The sequence below is a fragment of the Pan troglodytes genome, chromosome 3 (genome assembly GCF_028858775.2).
Source record: "Pan troglodytes isolate AG18354 chromosome 3, NHGRI_mPanTro3-v2.0_pri, whole genome shotgun sequence".
NCBI lineage: Eukaryota > Metazoa > Chordata > Mammalia > Primates > Hominidae > Pan > Pan troglodytes.
In genome coordinates this window covers 11,864,955-11,882,434 of record NC_072401.2, presented here as the reverse complement: position 1 = coordinate 11,882,434, position 17,480 = coordinate 11,864,955, and the positions used below count along the sequence as shown (strand labels likewise).

The 17,480-nt window shown below is 44.6% G+C and overlaps 1 protein-coding gene across 1 annotated transcript in view; it reads left to right on the top strand.

The window, feature by feature from the left end:
* Positions 1 to 265: 265 nt before the first annotated feature.
* HS3ST1 (heparan sulfate-glucosamine 3-sulfotransferase 1) overlaps positions 266 to 17,480 on the top strand; it is a 30,733-nt gene continuing 13,518 nt past the window's right edge. Inside the window, exon 1 of the mRNA XM_001159187.7 lies at positions 266 to 698. The gene's annotated coding sequence lies outside the window, so the exon portion shown is untranslated. The remainder of the gene's footprint in view (positions 699 to 17,480) is intronic.

The window sequence follows — 17,480 nt, the reverse complement described above, 5'->3', positions numbered from 1 at the left end:
GCATGGTGCAGACTCACGTGGGAGGAGCACAGGTCCCGGGTACAAGTGCCGAGCTGGCGACTTAGAGAAGAGGTAGACTCGGGCTCAGACCAAGCAGGCGTAAGGGAGTAGACGGGACGTCCCGTGTTTGCAGTGACGGCGGAGTCACCCATCCCAGCAGCCTCACCTTCTTGGAGCGCTGATCCCTCCCCTTGGACTGAAACCCCAGGGGCCACCGCACCGGGTGGGCGGGACCGACTACTACCCGACCAGCGGCTGGAGCTGCGTGCCAGGCGGGGCTGTGCGGAGCAGCTGAGCGCAGAGCGGAGCACCAGGCACCTAGCGGGCCGGACTCTGGGCGGCACCCGAGCGGGCCGGGCAGCAGTGGGCGCTCGCGATCCTCCTCTGCCCAACGCGCTCTCCCTCCGGGCCCGGCCTCCTCCGTCCCCTCCTTTTGCTCCCGCTCCTCCTCCCGCTCCTCCCCTCCTCGGGATTGAGCACCAAAACGCCCGCCTGCAAGGTCCTCTGCGCCCTGGCAGCCAGGAGTCGCCGCCACGACCGCCGGGTCTCAGTGGGTGCCTGCGCCTTCTCCCCGCCCGCCTGCCCCGGGCCATCCAGAAACTTGCTCTACCCGCCGCGGGTGCTCGGCAGTGCTGCCCATGGCCCAGCCCAGGAGCCTATTTAGGGCGCCGGACGGGCTGGACAGAGGCGCGGCTCAGGTGAGTGCGGCGCGCGCGGGGTGGGAGAGTGGCAGGACGCAGGTGTAGAGGGCTCCGAGGCGCCTTCGTCTGGCGTTCTGGACTTCGGGCAAGTGCAGAACCTAAGAAGAATCGGGGCTGGAGCAGGTGGAGTGGATGCAGAGGAAACCAGGAAGCAAAGGCTGGGGATTTTCCCATCCTCCTCACCTCCTGCCCTAGCACCTCTGCTCTGGAAGTCCCGAGGGACCGGTTGATCTGTAAGGACAGGGACCCAGATTTCTGACTCTTACTGGGTTGGATGTCCCCCCCCCCCCCCCAGCAGAGTCGGGAGGTTCGCTCCTGCCGGCCGCTTCGCGACCGCAGCTTCACCATAGGACCCTGTAGGGCAGCGAGAGCACAGCACTCAACGGAGCCTGGGTACCCCTGGGGCCAGAAACTGGGGCGAGGACACAGCCCGCAAAAGTAACTCGGCTAAGGGAGCCTTTGGGGGTGGAGAAGCCTTGGTCGGGTTTGCCTTTGCATTTGGTTGGAGATAGGCATCTCCCAAAGAGAGAGATTGAGGTGACAGCCCTGACAATAAACCTCTCATCCCTAATGCCAATTACATGAGGGTCTTGATTTTTTCTTGTTACTTTTTACTGATTTTTTTCCCCCTTCGTGGTTTTCTATTTCCGGGCCCTTGGGTAGTGGCAGCGGATGGTGGTGAGGGATGGCGGGGTGCGAACCCGCGGTTGGAACGCCTAGACCCCAGCTCCCAAGAAGGGTCTTATTCGCGGAGCTTGACCTCTCCAGGTGCGCTCTACCAGCCAGGGGGCGGACGGCACGCTGCTCCTCCTTCTGGCCCCAGCCTGTCCCAGGAAGCGGAGGACAGACCCAGAACGTAGGCGGATGATGGGAAGAAGAAGCTGGAGCCAAAGCCGGGTGCCGGCGCGGGATGGGGTGTGCTGGGCTCTGCAGTTATAGGTCTATAACTCTGCAGTTATAGGCGCTATAGGTCTTCCATCTCTTTCCCTCCCCTGGGAGCCAGCGATTCCTCGCACACTCAGGGCGCTCTCTTGGGCCAAGGGTTGCATCTTCCCTCTTCCTCCTCCTTTGCAGAGCCAGTGGTACCCTTGCCTCGCCTTGCGCGAGTCTCGCTCCTCCCTTTCCCACAATGTTATCATGAGCTATTTTTATCTACGACTTGTGCCAAGATGCTTTTTGGGGGATTCTAGGGAGGCCACTCCAAATCCACTGTCTTTGCGCTGCGCTCCGAGAAACAGTCTCCTGTTAGCATGGAGCAGCCTCAAGGAGTGGCGGGGAGGGTGGCCGAGAACGGAAGGAGCCAGTCCGCCCTCTTCTCCTCCCTCAGCCCTAGCCCCGGAGGGAAACCCTCCGCCAGTAGCCCCGGAAGAGGGTCCCCAGACGAGTCCCCACGCTCTCGCTTTCAGGCGCTGGGTGCTTGGACACTGCTGAGGCAGCAGCCTGGCACAGGCAGGATCCTTCATTCCCACCCGTGCGTTCTCGCTTTGCAGGCAAATCTCATTTTATTTTGTTGAAATGCTTCCACCCAAGGGTTAATTCCAGGAATTCCATCTTTAAAAAAAAAGAAAAAAAAAGGAGGGAGAAATAACCCAACTTCTGCCTCCCTGCATTTCTAAAGCAAAGCGCATCCTTTGACGTTCGGATTTTTTTCTTGCTTTCTGCATTCCTGGTAATATTGGGTAACACTGGGTGCAATTAGAATAAGCCTTACCTACTGAAATTCCAGGAGACGCGCGCTCGGCTGCAAATCCCTGCCTTGCCCTTCCCGTTGTATATCCAGCACTTAGATTTCCCCCCACAGGATTGCAGAAATAACATATTGAAATGGACCATTGTGTTACATAAGGTTTTCTCCAGCGCTAAGCAGAGAAAGAACAGCTTCTAAAAGAGTCTTTCCAGGTTTTGGTTAGCCCATCTAACTCTTTCAGCTGAGTTTGACAGGGATGGACAACTTCATGACTAAGCACTCTTAAGTGGAAGCAGTTAATTACAACAGCAGCATAGATGAAGATTCCTTAGTGAGGCTTATTAAGCTGTGCTTCTAGACTGTGGATCCTCTGTGAAGCCACAGGGTATACAATGCTCTGTAGTTTTAAGATGGGAGATTTTTGTTCTGAGAAGCTGGTGAGAAATTGGCATCTTGAGATGGCATCGGAAAAAGCAAAGGGTTCTTTACTTTCCTGTGGTTATGTCTAGAATGAAGCCTCAAGCCCCCCCTGGGTCCCCCTAAAAGTTGGAGCATGTACTTTTCTTACTAAAATAAGAAATTATTTTACTGGAAAAATCCTGGGAGGGTTGGCGGGAGGGGGGGGCCTTCTCAAGGGAAAAGCCACATGGAAGCTTCTCTTGCCTTGAATTGAAACTCGATGGTGACTAGGAAGGGGCTAGAAAGATGGCCTGGGTGGTGTAAATTGCTTCACTCATGCACACTGCCTTTCTGAGAACATAGCAGCTACCCACAATGGCATATCCCCACCGTGGTTGCTAAATCACGTCTGTCTATGGGGGCTAAAGTTTGGAGGAAGGCACAGTAAGATGTATCTGGTGTCCTGATGAAATTGAGCCTGTAGGCTGGGTCAGTGCTCAGGCACCAGGTTTCCGGGCCTGCATCTAAGCCTGGGTCCCTGTGTTAGAGACAGTTGTTGCAGGAGAGTGGTAACTTTTTAGCAGCTTCCAGGGAAATGCAGTAACTTTCCAGCTAGTGCTGGAAAATATCAGGGCTATTCCCCAGTTTTTTTCCCCTCAACCTGGCTACTTGACCTGGTGCTTTCAATTGACGCTGCTCTTTTCTTATGGCAGAAGGCAGGAGAGTGCTAGCTGGATTTAAAGCCAACTTCTTGCCCCATGACCTTGGGCAACAATTTCTCCCTCCCTGACCCTGTTTCTTCCTCTGCAAAACAGTGATGAAAAGATTATTATAAGAAAGTGAGAAAATGTATATGAAATGCATCTTGCCGATTGGAGAACACTTGTGCAATTGTAAAGGGTAAAAAATACAAAAAATTAAGTTTTATCGTAGATCTATTTTAATGTTCATTTTAATCATAGTTTGCATATGTCTAAGTAAATGACATATGCTAAACATTAAGTGGGAGAGATTTCTTTTAATTGGCCAGTCTCTTCTTGTGATCATTCCACCTGAATGCTACAAGCACCGGGCCTCACTACTTCTCAGAATGATTCCTTTCTTGTTTTCAGGATCACAGTCAATTTTTAGAGTGTTTTTCCTTTTAACATGTCTTAAGAAAATCTGTTTAAGACACATTACATGTCTTAAGAAAATCTGTTTGAAGAGAGGGCCCTGATGTTAATTAATAATTTTTTTAAAAAAGGAGAAAAGTCACAAATGGGGAGTGATTTTCCACTGGGGAAAAGTAAAACATGACCAGTGTCACGAGATGACCCGGGTCCCCCTTGTCTGAATCTTTCATCAGCATAATGCACTGGCTCCTCATCATTGCATTTTAGGTGTTGTTCCAAACGTGTCTCCAGAACCTAACTCAGTGCCTGCCTGGCACTTAGACATTCAATAAGTATATTTGGAATAATTGAATGAGTGATTGGACTGAATCTTCACAGCAACCTTGGAGAGCAGATGGCGTCATTTCTATTTTAAGGATTTGGAATCTGCCAATTGGAAAACTTAATTAATTTTCTAAAGGTACAAAGGATTCTAGACTAGAATTCAGGCCTGTCTGTTCTTATTCCACTCTACAGTCGTGCTTGTAGTGCCCTCTCTCTTCAGACTCACTTAAAACCCTTCTAAGCAGTTGGAACCAAACATCCTATTTAGGGAACACAACCTTCCCTTCATAGAAGGATTTTTTTTTTTTTTTTTTTGGTGGGAGATGGGCCTCTTTCTCCTTGCCCATATCTCCCAGCCCTGAACTAGGGCTTAGTTGAATGATCCCACCTGGGGCCTGGAATCTTGAAAGACTAGCTAAAGGGCACAGGGACATTGGAGTGTTTATTTACCACCTTGGATCATGGATCAAGTGGCGTCGGCAGCAGTATGCATGTCCCAAGCTGTGGTCCCAGAGGTGCCTTTTCTGCAACACCATCTTGATGTGCCCCTGGTGCCCAGGTTCCTTTCATTCCTTCTCATTTTCCAATCCTGGCTTTCCAGCTTCTCAGCAATTCCTAGAGGCAACCCATAGTCTTCAAGTGAATTCCCTTTCTCCCTGACTTAGCCAGAATTGCAACCCACTGATGTACAGCTTCTCCCCATTCATCTTCAGGCCTGTCTCCAGCATGAAACATCCTTAGCTTCCTCTACCCATGGGGAATGAAGTCTATAGCTTTTTCAGATCGTTAGAATAATATCTACTGGGCCGTAGTTTGTCAATAGTTATGTGCTACTACAAGAGGTCTAGAAAAATGAATACATTGTTCTTCCAAGCAATACTCTAAACATAACAGAAATAGATCCCAGTGGGCATCTTTCTTTTTCTCTAATACATTATGCTTTTTGGTAGTTTTCCAGCAGGGGTCGCAAACTCTAATGCCTTCAGCAGCCAGGCAAGTAACAGCTTGAGTGGAGCAGGACTTGGACCCTGTGCCTGAGTAAGTGGGGGTTGTAGCCCAGATCCAGCACAGGGGCTGCAGGCGGGACTTCAGGTCTGGTCTTGCCAGACCTGGTTATGTTTTTTTTTTTTTTTCTTCAAGATAGACTGTCAATTCACAGTTTTATGTAAAATCTACTCACTTTCAAGTGCCAGCAGCTAATTCAATATTCCTAAATAACACCATGTGGGCCAAACCAAACATTTCTGTGTGTAAGCCTTATATCTGTCACACAGGCCTCCAATGTATGGCCTCTGGTTTCCAGGGATATGAGGGAAATTTGGAATATGAAATTCAGGAGGGTATGTTGTTCAGAATATCGAGGCAAGAGTGTAGGGGCATGGAGCGCAGACAGTGCTCTAGTTAGTTACTGTTTACAGAGTGAACCTCTGTTCGGGATGTTCCTTCTTCCTATCTCTGCAAGTGGTTACAGCAATCATGTTTACTCCTTTAACACATGTTTATTGAGTTCCAGCCATGTACCGCATATTGTTCTGCTCACCGGTGACACAGTAGGGAACAAAACAGATGGAAGTCCTCGCCCTTGTGCTTATCTTCCAGCGGAGGAGACAGACACAACGCAAGATAGATAAGCAGGATCTCTCCTAGTTAGATAGTGATGTGCTAAGGATTAAAAAATAAATAAAAACTAGAGGAAAGTGATAGGAAATATCAGGATACTGGGGAGAAACCTTAGGCTGTTAGCCAGGGAGCCTGCAGTTCAGTCTCCGGCTCAACATAACCCAAAGTTAAGTTTCATTATCCAACATAAAATATTTTCTATGCGGGAGTTTGATTGGATCCTGGGACTATCATCCATTGGGTAGTTTTGGATATTGAGCTATACTCTCAATTTTAATAAAATTGACTATTGAGCACATTTATTGTCTGCCATGTACCCGGCATTGCATTACGTGTTAGAGTACATTGATGAACAAAACCAATCAAGGACTACTCTGCAAGGAAATTATAGACCAGCATGAAATACATTAAACATGATCTCAAATGATTAGGCAACTACAGTGATTGAGGACTGTGGTAAGGATGCCTTAATTGTTGAGTTTTCATACTCAGAACTCTGACGTTCAGCACCTTTTTTTTTTTTTTTTTTTTTTTGACGGTGTCTCGCTCTTGTTGCCCTGGCTGGAGTGCAGTGGCGTGATCCCAGCTCACTGCAACCTCTGCCTCCTGGGTTCAAGGGATTCTCCTATCTCAGCCTCCTGAGCACCTTTTAAATTGATCATTTGTTTTGTTCCAGGAACAGTTTACATCTGTGCTTATTAACTTACTTTAAGCCTGCTCCCATCGTCTACGGAAATTTTTTTGAGGCTTTAATTTCTTTATCTGGCAATGACATTTTTATTATAAAATTTCATTTTGCATTATTAAAAATATTTATTTTTAAAAAATGTGTTCCAAGTGTAAAGTGTGCTTGTGCCCTTGGAGACTCTGGTACACCTTCTCCCAAATCTGCCCCTACCTTTGCTATTGATTGTTGTTCACAAGGCAGTTGTGCAGGATATTAAGAAATAGTTCTTGTCATTGATGAATTTACAGTTTAGTATGGGAGTTAGATAAATAACCGAGTCTCTGCCTGTCTCATGAGATGGACCATCCCAAGAATATTTCCCTTTCATCACCTTATTTCTTTCTTTCATGGTAATAATTTCTTCAGTAACGTAATTAGGTAGCAAGTATGTTTGTCTGGAGTCACCTTGTTACTGGATTGGCTTATTTGCTTACTTTCTCACACTCTCCCACCAGAATATGTGCTCCAGGAGAGCAGGGGCCTGGAAGTGTCTGTTTGCTCCAATTTCTAGAACAGTGTATTGCTCAGAAAAGAAGAAACAGGCGGCATTTCTGTCTGGGGGAGTTAGGAAGCGGTTCATGGTGGAAGAAATATTTAAGAAAAGAGAGATGTGGTGAGAACAGCCAAAGAAGAATGATAAGACGTAGTCAAAATTGCATAGCCCTCAAACCTTTGTTGAAAACTCATTTGTCTATTTTAGGGATTCCCAATACGGTCAGTCCAGCTGAATAACTGGCATATTAATACAAGCGCTTTGCTGAATAGATCCTGGTCTGCTTGTGCAAAAGCACTCTGGCATGAAAAGAATGTAGTAGATAATTCCTTACTTTCACATAATGTGACGATACCCACTGCCTCCTTTATCTCTCGTACCCAGTCCTGCGAGGACTGCAGGGGAGCTCTCACCATCTTCATTTGCTATTTAAGGAAACTGAGGTCCAGAAGTGAAGAAACTTTTCTTAGAGATGCCCAGAGTAAAGGTGGCAGACTCCGGATCCAGGGACAAGATTCTCTACCTGCTGTGAGCAGTTGGCTCAAGGTGGAGATTTGTTAAATCCCTGGAGAACTGAGTAGTCCACATTTTCTATAAGCAAAGAAATACATTTAGATGTGAAACATTCACATCTCCTTTCATCCCTCAAGAACTTCTATTTCAGCATTTTATGTCTTGTCGAATTTCCACTAGAATTCCTGCAGATGAAGTACTTGTACACCCTGTGGTAGGTTGTTTTATGTAAATGTCTTCACTCTTTAGTTTAGGAGGGTAAATCAAAGTTCTGTGTCAGCAGTTAAAATACAGTGAGAGAAAGGTGATTTTGGCTGCAGCTGAAATGAAAAGCAAGCTTGCCTAGCTGTGCTCCGAAAAATACATACTTGTGTGGCAGGGAATGAGAGTGGGCTGGGAGCCTCCTCTGGAAAACTGGCTTGCACTTTACTTGAATTACTTCTAAAACCAGATCTCTCCCAGTGTCCTGGGTAGGAAGGAGGGGGAGGGTGTTGGTTACAGATTTCTGAGATTAGATTTTGGAGCTATTTTGTGGTTGAAAGAGCATGACTTTGGAAGTCATGTATGTTTGAATTTCTGGCCTGGTTCTCACTAGTTGTGTCACTCTGAGTAATAGACGGTTTTTCTGGGCCTCGGTTTTTTTCCATACTCTAGTGAGGATTGAGGGAGATGGCCAATATATAGTGCCTAGCACAATGCTCAATGTGTTTTTTCTTGTGTAGATTTGCCAGATTTAGCAAATACAAATACGGAACACCTAATTCGAGTTTAAGACAGACAACAAATAATGTTTTAGTACAGTATGTCTCAGATACTAAAAAGTAAGAAATGTGTCATGTTTCTCTAAAATTTCAATTTAACTGGACATCCTGTATTTTATTAGCATCCCTATTCTCCTGGTAGCAGTTCTGAACGATTCTTTTCTGAAAGTTCTTGTGCCATAGAAAGATAAAGAAAGCAGTGTTGTCTTCAAGGTGAAATGACTTGTCCAGGGAGTAGGGTCCAAGATGAAACAGAAGGGCTGTTTTCTTTGGTGAGCTAAGCAACAGAACAATCAAACCAAAGCAAGCTTATTTCTTTGCTTAAAAGGACCAAAAGAAGTGTAGAGCAAAACAGAACTCTGGGCATTGAAGAAGTGAGTCTGATTCTTGCTTATGTCACCAAAGCACAAGCCAGATTATTCTCAACACCCTTCAAGAAGAAGGTATTTCAACCCTGTGAGGCCACCAGCGTAGTGTTCGTTCCGCTAAGATAGAACCTTATTAAATACTAACATTGCTCCAAGCTCGTTACTGTAGGGCTGGAATTAGAAAGACTAGCGTCACACAGCGTTCCACTGAGTACACTGAAGGGATACTTTGTGCTTTGAAAACTCACACCTGAAATTGCTCCTGCAATAAAAGCTAATAAAACTGTTAGAGAGCTTTTCAGACTCGCTCCCCTCAAATAGATGAACACAGATTATAAATTGAGTCTGAGATCTCTCCTGCGACTGCTGGAGCATGACGTTCTGAGGAGGGCTGTGAAAATGTTGCATTTCCATTTCAGGTGATAGACTGATGGGGAACTAAATTAACAACAGTTTTGTTGCGTGTGGTCTTTCCAAAGCAGAGTTTCATGCTTTCTTCAATAGTGAGGTACTGCTCATGCCAAAATAACCAGTTCCTGTTGCGTGTAATATCAGTGACTCCTCATTTAACCTGAGCTCCTAACTAGCAGGGTGTTTACATGAAATATGGGACAGAAAGAAGGTAGAACAGCAGTATGATTAGTGTGAAGGTTTAACCAGCCAGAGAGATCTGGTTAGAATCTGCTATGCTGCTTTGCAGCCATGCCATAAGAGGTGAGCTACTTTACAGCTCAACGTCTCAGCTCCACCTCCACAAAATAGGCTTAATTAAAATTATAGCACAGATTTTATTTCATGTGCATTAAATAAATAAGTTATGTCATGCACTTATACGGTGTCTGGTTCACGGTCAGAATTTTTTTTTAAAGGATGCCATTAATGATGAGGGAAAGCAAGGAAGGCCTCTGGATTGCGAACTCAACATCCTGTCACAAAGACCACAGACTAATTTGTTTTTTCAAATTATATTCTTAATGGGTTAAATGTGCCCCTACCATATACGTTTTATTACTAGAAGGCCCCTACTTTTTCTTTTTTTTAAATTTTATTGTATTTTATTTTAAGTTCCAGGATACAAGTGCAGAACATGTAGGTTTGTTACATAGGTAAACGTGTGCCATGGTGTTTTGCTCCACCCATCAACCCGTCATCTAGGTTTCAAGCCCCGCATGCATCAGCTAGTTGTCATAATGCTCTCCTCCCCTCTCCCCAACCTCCGACAGGCCCCGGTGTGTGTTGTTCCCCTCCCTATATCCATGTGTTCTCATTGTTCAACTCCCACTTAGGAGTGACAACATGCGGTGTCACAAACTAAATTTTATGCATCATATTCATGGGAGAGTGTCTCAGCTTTTTGCCCTTTGTTTCTTTAGTCTTAATTTATATAATTCAAGCAAGCACTGTTATTCATTTTCTAGGCCAACCAATGAGATGCAGCAATGTAGCAAAATATGGAAGGAACAGTGAGGGGAAGATGCAGAAAAAGTACAAGGAGAGGAAGAGAAGTGGGGAGATAAGGCGAGATGGATAGAGGGAGAGAGAAGGGAAGAGAATACAAGACAAGAGAGAAAAGAAAAATCATGACAAGCAGAAAAAAGGATTTGAAGAGCATAGAAGTCCAGTGATGTTTTGTGACAGGGTGGTCTTCAGCAGCCCCTGAGTAAACCCCAACGCAGCCAGACCACTGAGAGTGGTACATGCCACTCCCTCTCCCTGCCTCAGCAGAGCTTCTGAGGACCCCAACACAACACCTCATGATCTTGAGGGAAAGACATAGAAACTGTAGTGTTCCAACTAGAAAGCATATGGAGCATGATAGGAGCAGTGAGCCATGTGCTTTCTCCCCAGTCTGTTTCTGTGACAGCTGAACATCACAGATGAAAACTGAAGACAAGGGACCTGAGTGCCATCTTGTGGAGGGACAGGCCATGGTGCCCCTGGTGGTCCTCTCACTGTGTGGGGGTTTGGTTTGGTTTTAATGGTTTGCATGGTGTATCCTGGCCTTCCTCCTGTCCCTAAGCCCCACCTGCCTGCACCATGGGAACTGATCCTTTCTAGGGTGATGAGTACATTGTTACCAGTCATTCTGTGATGCAGGATCATTCTTGGGGCCAGAGCTCCATTCGCCACGCAGTTTGAAATTCATGGTGGCTCTGGGTATGACAGACTATTCCCTGATCCAAAAGGGAGTGTAGTATTTGAAGCATTTGATGACAGGGAAATGACTTTGCATCATCGAACCTTTGTCGCCTTATCTGTCAAACAGAATTATATTTCCTTATGGACTTTTGTTGTGAGAATCACATTTCATAATGTATGCAAAGCACCCATTAGAGAGCCTGGTATGTAGTTAAGTGTCTATAATGCCGCACTTAATAGCAATGATTATTTTTCTTGCTGGTAAGCCTGATTTTGATTGAAAAGCAGATTACAAATGTCATCATAGATCTAGCTGCTTATTGCCTTCCAGTCCACCTCTGCCTTCTGGCCGATCCTCCCCTCCAGGTGGCTAAAGTGCCACAGTGTCCCAAAGCAGCCGATGTCATCATTCTGCTCTAAAGTAGGAGGGGAGCAGAGAGGCTGAGAAGAGAGGGGCTCTCTTTTAATCACAGAGGAAAATCTTTCTCAAATGCCAGAATATTTTCCCCTTGTGTCCTCTTGGCCAAAAACTAGGTCACAGGTTCACAGGCAAAATCATTACAGAATAGGAAACTGAGGCACAAAGACATTTGAAGCAGTGAAAGAGGAAAATGAATCGAATATGGTAACTCTGAATTGATCCCTCTTGCCTTTGGGCAACAATTACACTTCTGTTTGTATATTACAATTGGAGATTGATCCTGCTCAGCTTCATCACTTGTCTTTTACTGCCGTCTTCAGCTAAAATACAAATCTGATATCTTTCTGGCTTCTCTTTTGTTTTTCCTTCCCAGCTCTGTCATTTTTACAGCCATTTGCAATCTGCAATATTTCTCTATGGAGAAATCTTTGTAAAACACGAATATAATTAGGTTATTGCCCAGTCCCATAATTCAGAATGTTCCATGGATTTCCATTACTCATAATATTAATGTTTAAGTGCAGGACTTTTAGATGCAAGAAGAGATCAAGTCCTAGCCACATCACTTCATCACAATATCACCTTGGGCAGGTGAATAATCTCTCTAAACTTCAGGTATTCTTCCATGATTTTTAATTATGTATTTTTCATACACTCATTTATTAACATTTAATTTGGTCTAATAGATAAAATTGTAAGAGGATGGGGACTTTGTCTAGAGCCGCCCCCACCAAAATCTGTCTCTAATCTGAACCAATGCCTGGCAGACAGTGGTCACCCAGGAAATAATTGTGGAGTGAAAAACCATGGAACATAACGCCCTCCATTTCATAGAATAGCCAGGATTAAATATGATAATGCACTTACTGATTATTTTAATTATAATGCATTTGATTAACTTAGAATGTTTAATACACATACTGGGTGCTGGAAAGCTGGCTCTCCTTTCAGTTTTTGTTTTTTTAAATAATGAAAGTAGTACCAAAATTCAAGTTCTGCAGGACGGCTCTCACATTCTAATTTATTAAGCCTCATCATTAGCCACTCTCTGTTCTGTATACATACCTCATAATCTGACCTCAGGACCACCCTTTGTTCCCAGATAAATCAGGAATGTGAGCATTCACACCCCTACGCATACTGTTTCCTCTGCGTAGAACTTTTGTACGTTCTCCCTTTTCTTATCAGGTTCAGACTGTATCATTCTTTAAGGGCTGTCTAGCTCTGTCCCAATACACTGCTCCCTCTCCATAGTAAATCACTGCATGTGTGCCTTTTGCCTTGGATCACTCTCTTCCAGGCACTTGATGGGACATGCTTTCCTTCCTAGTTGGAGTTCAGCAGGGCCATGCAAAAGCAAGGGGAACTGATGTGTGGTCACCTGGCCTGAAGCTTTAAGAGCCAGCCCATGCTTTGTGTCAGATCTCCTCCCCACCAGCCTGGTGACTGGCACTACTCCGGAGAGTACCTGCTCCGTCTTTCTGCCTCTCTGAGAGACTCGAATGAGCAGTGTCTGCCACCAACCCTCATGGGACAAACAGCCAAAGGGAGGAGGGACAGAGATGTAGGTGTTGATCTCAGCCTAACCTGGCATACCCTGAACGAGGCACCACCTCTTCAGTCCTCCTGGAGCTCTCCACATTGTGCAGGTGGCACTGTTGTCATTGCTCATTGACTTGGCTGCATCCCTCAGGAGACAGCTCCCAGAGAGCAGGACAGAACCACGGTCATGCCCCTTCATGCCCCTTCACACCTCTCGTGCCTAGTCCAGAGTATAAGTCCTTGATCCCTGAGTGAAATATAGATTTATGTGGTGAGGGGCGATGAAAGGAGGGGCCTTTGGTCATGGTCGTTAGGAAGTGAAAGTACCATTATGATAAACAGAATTATCAGTCTTTGAGGGGAGGCAGATCTTTTCGTTCGGATTGCCTGAGTTCAGATTGGCAGCTGTCCTTTGTCATCTCACGAAGGGTTTAAAGTGACCTGAGAAAATGTCCCCTGGGTAAGGTCAATGCTACCTGCACTCTGCCCTTCCCTGAACTCTCTCATGGGAGTTCTTATGTGCATCAGCCCTTCCCCAACCAAGAAGGCACCTGTTCTAGGAATGTTTTTACACTTCCAGGCGTACTGGAGCAGCCTGCTCCTGTCGGCTTCTCACCCCCACACAAGTCTCCTTAGCTGCACACATTTCCGCAGAAGCACTCTCTCTGCATTGTCATCGGGTCATTTGGTGACATAGACCACTGGGCCCTATTCATTTAGACAAACCCATGTGTTTGGTTTAAGATTGTCATCACCTGCTCCTTTTTCTTGCTTTAGTTCTTAAGGTTCTCTGCTAAAGGCAGCACAAAGGCTAATTATCTTATGATAAGTTGTCCTTTAAAAACACTAGATTAAGAGCCACTTTAGGCTTTTTATTCTGCTTTTTCTTTGTCATCTGTCTCTGCACAGCTATCAATAGAGCAGCATTTTTCTGCTTTCACTGGAGAATGTTTCTTTCTTACTCATCAATTTTCAGAATGTTGTTTCTTTCTTTACTTATGACAACTATTTAAGCAGACAAAAATAGTTGTTGTTAAACCTAAGTTATTACTAATATTTTTCTTTCACTTTTCTCTTCAAGTTAATATCATTGAGCTATTATTGATTGAGTGAATACTATTGAGCAATTATTTATTGTGAGTCTATCATATGTCAGGTGGGCTAAAATGTTTTTTCTATAATATTTTACTTAATTCCACCTAAGAAAACAGGCAGTGGTCCCTTTCTTCAAGATAGGGAAATTAGGCCCAGAGTGAAAAATAGCTTCTTCAAGGGCATGTAACTAACCCAGAATGCAAACCCAAGATAATTTAAACATGATTGCTTTGATCTTTCTGCCCCGTCCATTTATTTCTCTGTTTCCCTATTTACATACTTTAGCCTGGACATTAGTTCAAAGTGCTGAACTTTGTTTTTGTCCTCACCAGACCCCTGAACTTTCCTCAGGTGCCTTCTCCATGAAGCATATTCCAAATTTCCTCATCCCAACCTCCTTAATGTTGATGAAATAATGTCTATTCCACAGTTTCTTTCATCTCATTGGATTGGCAGTGTTTGTTTCCAAATCCATCTTTCCCCTTACACAGTGGGTTCCTTGGGATGGGACCTCATTTTCTTCTTACATTTCTGGGCTTGGTTACCTGTGACCTGAGCAAATGACATCTAACCCTCTTCAGTGTCTGAATTTGCTAATCTTACATTGTGGGGGTGAGGAAAGGGGATAATAATTGTAGAAAGAAATCCTGGATTCCAACTTAGTGACTCACAGTATTAAAATTCTCTCTCTCTATGAATCTAAGCATTTGAAGAAAAACTGTGAAAAACCAATCCAGAAATCTCAACACAATTTCCAAAGCTTATTTAACATGAACTACTGTTCTTTGGCCAAGCCTACTCATCTTCCTTGGCATGTTGGACACTAACGAAATCTGTTGGTTTAGATTTGATATCAATCTGGAATACAAAGCCAGGCCTGAGTGTTCACGCTAGCTGGGTGGGGAAGTAAATATGGTTGTTAAAGTAGAAAAGCAATGGGACTGACTTCACCAAGGCAGCCACAGTCAGTTTTATTCTTTAGACGCCTCTGAAAACTCATCTTTATGGTAGCATGCTATGGGCTAGAACATTTCAGGACCTCTAGGCATAGCTTCCTTCATTAATGTGCTGATGACCTTGAGAAGGTTGTGAGAAGCAGGAAGTCTTGAAAACTTAGTTCATCATTGGAACAATCACACACGCGTGTATATGTATATACACACACACACACTCAGAGAGAGACACAACAATTATATGCCACAGGCCCCTCTTGAAAGGAGATGGAACCAGGACTTGATGAGTGAACCTTGCTAAGGTCCCATCAAATCTAACGAACATGGCAGAATAAAGAGCAACATAGCAAAGGCTCTCTTGCCTGCAGCTATACCGCCCTGCAAGTGCCTGACTCCAGAAGCTAAGCATGGTCAGGCCTGGTTAGTACTTAGGATGGAAGACTGTCCAGGAAGATCCAGTGTTTTATGCTTTAAAAAAAGAAAGGAAAGAAGCCTATCTCATGCATCCTCCTGCTTGTCCTTCATTTCTCCTGCCAATATCTTTGTTTTTCCTTCTTTCTCACTATGATTTAGAGGAAGGAATGCAGTTATTAACAGACAATAACTCATGTTCACATGGTTTTTTTTTCAATTTTGAAAAACAAAGCAATCTATTTCTAACTGTAGCTCTGCTATCCTTCTTCTTATCTCATAACGTATGAATAAGACCAAAATGGTTTTCATGTAGATCTCTCAGTCCATTATCGATGAGCCTCTGTGCTCTTCCGCAAGCATCCTGTCCTTAGCCCTCTCACAGCCCTAACCCTAAGGTGATCATGGCTGTTTTTGTTTTGTTTTGTACCTTCTCTCCTATTGTTCCCTCTCCACACACTATACCCTGCATGGTCCCAAGCTGTTTGAGGGAAGAGACAGGGTGGGTGTCAACTGTGTCTCTAATTTCTTAGTGCCTGATGCACCGTACATTTATTTAGGCCTTGACTCTGAATTGTGGATACTCTCACACCCTGATACTTTACAAAGTTTGCCTCTCCATTTGCTAAGGAAGAGGCTGAGTGTCATATGTGGCACAAACCAGGAAACCAGACCCTTGTGGCAGCTCTCAGTCCTCGGCTCTTTTCCTAAGCAATTCTACTCACTCCCAATCGTCCATATCTCATTTAAGCAAGCAGAAGTCTTAGAGCAAACTGCCTTCCTCCAGCCTAGAAGGTGATTAAGCTGCCTGTTTGGTGTGGGGATAAGGGAAATCTTATCCCACCACATGCCCCAGGTTGGAAGGATTCTCTTCTAATGATATGCTTTATTGTCACTGATAAACTTTTTATATAATACTTATCTTAGTTAATTAGGGCTACTATGACCAAGCACCATAGGCCTGATGGCTTATGAACAACAGAAACTGACTTCTCACAGTTCTGCAGGCTGGAAGTCTGAGGTCAGGATGCCAGCATACTTGGGTTCTGGTGAGAGCCCTCTTCTGGGTTGCAGCCCCTGCTGAATTCCTTGTACCCCACATGACAGAAAGAAAATAAGCCAGATTTCTGGCCTCTTCTTAGAAGGGCGCTAATACCATTCATGAAGTCTTCACCTTCATGACCTACTTACCTCCTAGGGGCCCCACCTCCAATACCATCATGATGGGAATTTGATTTTAACATATTAATTTTGTAAGGACACAAACATTCAGTCCGTAGGAGTATAATGCTTTCTTCTTTGCCTTGTTTCATTCTAGTAATGGTTAAGCATTCTTCATAGATTATTTCTCAGTCTAACTGATCCACCTCTCAATCAGGTCCTGGGTTCAATGAATATTTATTGAATGAGTGCTAAGTATGATCTGAGTGGAATCAGAGCAGCAAGTGCAGTTTGAGAGACCCTATCCAAGGAAACAGCCTCTTTTCCACTAAAGGCTGTATTCTTCCCCCTCCCCATCAAGAAGACCTCAGCAGCTTAGAAGTTTGATATATGGTGCTACCTTTAACCTATAAAATGTTAGATACCCACATTGGTGACAAAACTTTGTGGTTAATTTTTAACAGTAATCACTTTGGCTAGGAATTTTGGATTCCGTAGCTCTTGGAAAATTCTCTTGAAATTTTGGATTCCAAGAGAGCCATGCATGATCAACCCGTATGTTTCTCAATCCTCTAAAGCATTCATGTTTTAGATTGATCTTATACGATCTTAGAATTTACGACCCAATCGTTTCACTCTGTAAACAAGGCTTAGAGTATCCCTGTGTCTTGCTGACCATCACATGGAAGTCAAGACAGAACCAGGGACTAGACCCCAGCTCCTATCTCCCAGTTCAGCACCCTATTTACCCTGGTGCTTTGGCCCTTTCGAGCAAAGAAGACTTTGTGGATATGCATCTTATGTGTCCGAATTATTGATTACCTGGATAGAAGCTTTATCAGCTATTGGGATATGGAAGTCTGACAGTTACAAAAATTGAAATTTGGTGGGAGTTTTCTACGCCAGCCCCACTCTTTAACAGTTCACACAGTCACACCTCCTTTGATCCCCACGACAATCCCATGAGGTTGGTGCTGTTACCATCCCCATATTTCAGATGGGAAAATTCATATAGAGGTCACATGGCTTGCTCTTGGTCATATGGAGCCA